A 6,684-nucleotide genomic window follows, 5' to 3' on the forward strand; every position below is an offset into this window, starting at 1 on the left:
CGTAAATATGAAATTAATTCATCCGAAATATATTCAATTCTAACAAACGTGCAGTCCTTTTAAACGTCTTTGCACACTTCTAGCTGCCGTTGAACAGTCGAGTGCTCGAAATCGCGTTTCGGGAAATGGCATTTGCGTGTCGTCAATGTATTTGAAGTGTACTTCCGTAAATACGCAATTAATTCGTCCAAAGAACACTGAAATTCTAGCAAATTGGCAGTCCGCATTAGCATGTTTACAGCGCACTACAAGCTGTCGTTGAACAATCTAATGCTCAAAATCGAGTTTCGGGACATCGCATTTTGGTGCTGGCCATCTATTTAAAGTGTACTTTCGTAAATACGCAATGAATCCGTCTGAAGTATATTTAAATTCTAACAAATGGGTTGTCCGCGTAAACATATTTGCATTACACTTCAAGCTACCGTGGAACAATCTAGGGCTCGAAATGACGTTTCAGCGAAGAGTGAAAACTTTCCCTTTCTTGTCATCCTTTCGTATATGGTAACTTCTAGAGGAAGGTGATCACCACTTATACCCCTGCTACACGGGCACTTCGAATGCCTTCCAGCCGAATGTCATCTAACGATGCTACACGTGTTATGTCTAAGGGAGTGCTTGAAGATAATATTACGCCAATGAATATTAACCGCGTCAGCATGAAATTTCCCCGGGAGTGCGCCGATGAGGACGACTGCACTCATACTGTTGTTTACATCGCTTGTTTACATAACATAAAACGCAATCTGCGCTTTCGTTCTATTAAACAATCTGTTTTCTTTTTTACTGCTTGTACTCGTGCTTGTTTACGCAGTGCGACAATGTGTGGGAAGCGATGATGCGATCGTACGCCTGAGAAAGCCGGGTTGTTGGCATCGCGCAGGACTGGCGCTTCTCGCTTCTTGTCCCGGCTTTCTCCGACGTGACCAGTACTTTTTTTAAACTACTTTATCCAGAAGTATGTCTGGCGACTGTTCGCTTTAACTGAAACGGCCTAACTTGTTATCCACAAGCTAGCGACGGCGACGACTGCTGCTGGCCGTAAAGCACGGCTCGGCAGTTTGGGTCACACCGGCGATTCCCGTTCATCGTACGCGTGCCCTGGGATGTAAGCAATAGTTGATTTCAGGTCACTGTTGCCAAAACTACACCAGGTGACCATTTGCATACCCTAAAGCTTGTGATTCGCTCTTCACAACCGCCGAAATCACAGATCCAACCCTGCGAACTCGCTGGGCCTAGCCGTCGCGGAAGGGAACAGAGCCGTCGTCGATTGAAATTGATTTGGCAAGCGCTTATCGCTGGTGAGTGTTCAGGTGTGCACACGTGAAATATAGCCGTTCGTATCGCTCATTTAGAAGCGCGAGCATATACACACCGCCGCCTCATCACCGTGCTCTCGCTCAGCCGCCGACAAGGCTGACCGTCCGCCGACCGGATTCGTCGGTGTCGTTGGCCTGAAAAACGTGCCCCTCTAGAATCATATTATAGTAAACTAGATATTTCACTATAATTACATGCTGTTGTTCAGCGTGATATATACTGTCGTTGTCGGACGAGTGTGACCGCCGTCGTCGTCGTCGCTGTACACTGAAAACGAGCTGAGGCTTTCGAATGCGTTTCGAAAGTGTCGTGCAGCACCACGGCAGTCCGTCGAGTCCGAATGTCATTCCTATTCTCGAATGTCATTCCACTCAATGTCATTCGAACATTTCCGTGTGAGAACGTGATAGCATTATACCAGCAAAAGCGCCTTGGGTACTTCTGGGTCCGAATAAGCCAGCGGAAAGGACCCCGTCTGGCAGGGCAGACCGGCTCCCTTACACGCCCATGTATCTGTTAGTTGACAGTTCGACTCCTGACCTGGGCCTGACGCAAGTCTGAACTAGTAATTCCGTTCTCAATTAACCCCAGATTTGAACGCGACCAGTAGGGTACTTCTGCGATAATTTGGCAGCCCACAGTATTTGCGCAAAAAAGGCCTCACCGTGCACAATAGTGCGTCGCTTTCGCTGGGTATATATACCGCAAGCCAAGCATAGCGCTTGGCGTAGGATTTGTGGTGTGCTGTGTCACTGTCCTTTTGGTATGTTGTGTGTAGGTATCTGCCGTTCCCATTCAATCACGTGACCTTATAATATCAGACTCCTGTTGATTCATTAATCCGTCTCATTCCATGCAGCCGCCCAGTTAGACATTTCTTTAAGCCCGAGTAACACATTTTTAATGTATTAAAAGTATATTTTCAGTGTATTTCTAATGTATATTTTTATTATATTTTTAATGCATTATAAATATGCTAAGCGGGCAAAAATGTACTTTTCACGTATTTTTAAGAGCGTTTAAAATATTATTCCTAGTATACTTAGAAAGCATTCGTATTGCAGTTTAAGCCTAGGGACAAAAAAATGCGAAATAAATATGAAATTAATACAATACGTTTGAAATGCATTTTTAGCACATCCTCTTTTTCGCTAAGGGAGGGCTTTCGCCCGCGCCAGGCGCCGGCCATTATGGTCCTCACGGTTCATGTTCGCGGGAAGAGGGCGTACGTAGAGGGCGCATCTCCACTGGCATAGAGTACGTGCGCGCTCTTCCATGAGAGTGGTGTGTTGGATGTGTAGTCGGGCAAGGAGGTGGCGACCCGACGATGACTTAGAGGGACGTATGTATTGGTTGGCGGTGGCACGTTGTGCAGGAAACTAACTGCTTCCTATGCTGCTTTGTGCCTCATAGGTTTCACGCTACTGCACCAGCGAACTGTGCAAGAAGAAGACACGTGCGGGAGAGCGTCTTATCGACAACGCCTACGAGAGCTGCCAGCCACAGATGCAGTTGTGACGTCACCTGCTGCCCAGGCTACATAAGGATCCCCTCATCGGATCTGCCATCCAGTCGGCGGTGGCACGTTGTGCAGGAAACTAACTGCTTCCTATGCTGCTTTGTGCCTCATAGGTTTCACGCTACTGCACCAGCGAACTGTGCAAGAAGAAGACACGCGCGGGAGAGCGTCTTATCGACAACGCCTACGAGAGCTGCCAGCCACAGATGCAGTTGTGACGTCACCTGCTGCCCAGGCTACATAAGGATCCCCTCATCGGATCTGCCATCCAGTCGGCGGTGGCACGTTGTGCAGGAAACTAACTGCTTCCTATGCTGCTTTGTGCCTCATAGGTGAGTGCACCTGCATTGAGGTGTTTACCTATACAAGACCAAACTTTCCATTATTTGCCACTGCCGACTGAGTGTCTTGTGATTTGTATTGACGATGTCGACTGCTACTGCTGATGTCATGAAAGCCATTGAAGATTTCAAACGTGAAATGCGTGTCGAAATACGCTCAATGAACCAGAGCATAACTTTTTGCTCTGACGCTGCTGATGACTTCAAAAATGCTCTATCAGAACTGAAAACTCTGACTGCCGAGGTGAAGAGGACAAAGGAGGAATGTGCTGTCTTAAGGCAGGAAAACAAGGACCTAACAGAGAGGCTAACTAAAGCTGAAGGGAGAATTGCTGAACTGGAGCAATACAGCCGGTCGAACAATGTGGAGATAAAGGGCTTGCCACTCACAGCTAAAGACCGAGCTGCTGAGGTAGCCTTGCAAATCGCACAGTCCACCAGCATTCCGCTTGACCTGGCAGACATTGACATCGCGCATAGTGTTAAAACCAAAAACAGCAATGACATTAACCTAGTTGTGAGATTCACGACCCGTACGAAGAGAAACCATTTTCTTGAGGCAGCAAAAAAGGCAACCCTATCAACTACTGACATTGGTTTTACTGGTCCCTCTCAACGGATTTATGTCAATGAACATTTGACTCCTGACAACAAACGCCTTCTTGGTGCCGCAATTGCAAGAAAAAAGGAAACGTCTTGGAAGTACGTCTGGACAAAAAACGGCAGCATACTCGCACGCAGATAACATTCGGATAAGCAGTCAAGCCGATCTGCTAAAAATGACGTAATGCGGCGTCATTACTCATCATACAGGAGTTGTTCTTCCTTTCTTGCCTCTGGAAAATGGATCGAGCACTGCACCTCTTTACACACCCTCACAATTTAATAAATATGTTGGCTTAGATAAAAATAAGCAATTCATGTTAATTCATTTCAACATGCAATCAGCTGTGAACAAAGTTGATGAACTGACTCATTTTTTGGCAAGCTTAACGGTATCGTTTGATGTCATCTGTTTAACGGAAACATGGTATTGTCACGACACTGATGTGCTGCGAATACCGGGGTATAACTCTTTTTATGTTAACCGCACCACGAAACGTGGGGGAGGCGTTGCGCTACTTGTGAAAAACAAGTACACTTGTGAACTCTTATCTGATCATTGCTTCTGCAATAGTGAAATCGAAATGCTCACCGTGAAGTCTGCCTGCCAAACTTTTTCTGTTCTTTACCGGCCCCCCCAGGGCAACTTAGCAACGTTTTTTGACCACCTCGAGCGTGAATTATTCTTTTTTAACACAGAAACCTTTTTTTCCTTTATAGCGGGAGATTTCAACATAGATATAAGCACAGTCAGCTCAGCACAGCAAAAACTTTTAACACTTCTAGAAGTGACTGGTTTCCACAACGCTATCAGTAGTCCAACACGCATCACTCCTACCTGTTCTTCCACGCTAGACCTTATCGTAACAAATAATCATAATGCACTCTTTTCAGGCCGTATCGCACTTGATATCAGTGATCACTTACCTGTTTTCTTGCGCCTAGACAAACAAATCCATACGAAGGCAAATGCACAGGCTCGGCGGCAACTTATTTCGCAAGAAAGGCTTGAGCAATTTAGGAGCCGCATTGCTTTAGTCGACTGGGATCCCGTATACAGAGAAAACACAGCTGAGGGCGCTTATCGCAAATTCCTTGAAATGTTTCTTTTATTGTACAATGACTGCTTCCCTGTGGTTGATATAACGCCTTGCAAGAATGCTCGTAAACCCTGGATGAGCCGTCGCCTTACACGACTTGTAAAAAAGAAACACAAGATGTTTGCACAATTTATTAAAACTAGGGACGCGGACGTATTAGCCAGGTATAAATCATTGCGCAATCGTTTAAATAAAGAAATTAGGATAGCTAAGGTCACTTACTATAACAACTTGTTTGATAAGCAGCTCCCTAGCAACCCCAAAGAAAAATGGAGGCGCTTAAACTTGCTCTTAAATAGAAACACACATGGCAGGAAGATAACAAGTTTAATAATCGATGGTACAGAAACTTCTGGATCACACCTCGCAAACACATTTAATAAATTCTTCTCCGAAGTAGGTACTAGCCAATTTAATGCTGGCATCTCCAATTTTTTAGGCGGCAAGTTAAAAGCATCTCTATTCTTCGGGCCAACGGACGAAGCTGAAGTTTTCACAATATGCAGAAAGTTAAAAGATACGTGTAGTCTTGATGCACACAGTATACAAAGCCGACCAGTTAAATATATTCTTGACATCATTACGCCATGTCTAACCTATATATATAATACCGCACTCATGACCGCTCAATTCCCTTCTGACATGCAGCTAGCCAGGGTAGCCGTGATATATAAAAAAGGCGATGCAAACAAATTGGGGAACTATAGACCAGTGTCTATACTTCCGTATTTTTCTAAGGGCTTAGAACAGCTAATTCGCATCCGTCTTCAACATTTCCTGTCTAAACATTCCGTAATAACTGACTGTCAATATGGATTTAGAGAAAATAGGTCTACGGAGCATGCACTCCTGGTTCAAAAAGAATACGTATTAAAAAATTTTGAGTCACAGCTTTTAACCCTTGGTATCTTTGTTGACTTCAGCAAAGCCTTCGATTGCTTGAATCACGATGTTCTTTATGCAAAACTGGAGCACTACGGCATACGCGGGCATGCTCTCAGCCTAATTAAATCTTATTTGAGTTCCCGGTCCCAATATGTGGTGATTAATCATTCCTCTTCACAGATTCTAAGAATTTCGAATGGGGTCCCTCAGGGTAGCATCTTGGGGCCACTACTGTTCAATATATATATAAATGATATTCCTAACATTAGCAACCATGCAAAATATATTATATATGCAGACGACACCAGCCTATTCTTTTCTTCCAATGATGTACACCGCTTAGTAGATACCGCAAACCGTACGCTATTATCACTTGCCGCATGGTCATCAGTTAACTCACTAAAGATAAATAAAGAGAAAACTAAAGCAGTACTGTTCCTTCCTAAAAGGAAGCAACTATTTCACCGCCCCTCGCTATACCTCAGTGGCAGTGTGATCGAATATGTGGACACCTTTAAATCATTGGGTGTAACATTCAGCAGTACGATGACATGGGATGCACATGTTAATAACATTGTATCAACACTTTCTAGAATCGTCGGAATTACGTTGCGTAGCAGGCATATTTTACCTACCAAAACTAAAATTACTTTGTATTATGCATTTTTCTATTCCCACCTAAGCTATTGTTTCCTTGTCTGGGGCAACACAACGGCATCTAACGTCCTAAAACTGCAAACATTGCAAAAGAAAATGCTTCGTGCAATCGTCAATGGGTCATATGATTCACCTACTAGACACATTTACCTACATTATAATATTATACCTGTCAACAAACTATTTGACTACAGATTTGCATGTTTTTACAAAACAGTGGTAAAAAAGGGTGATTCATTTATTTCTCAGATTGTGC

The sequence above is a fragment of the Amblyomma mixtum genome, chromosome 4 (genome assembly GCF_055824585.1).
Source record: "Amblyomma mixtum isolate Tamu chromosome 4, ASM5582458v1, whole genome shotgun sequence".
Lineage (NCBI taxonomy): Eukaryota > Metazoa > Arthropoda > Arachnida > Ixodida > Ixodidae > Amblyomma > Amblyomma mixtum.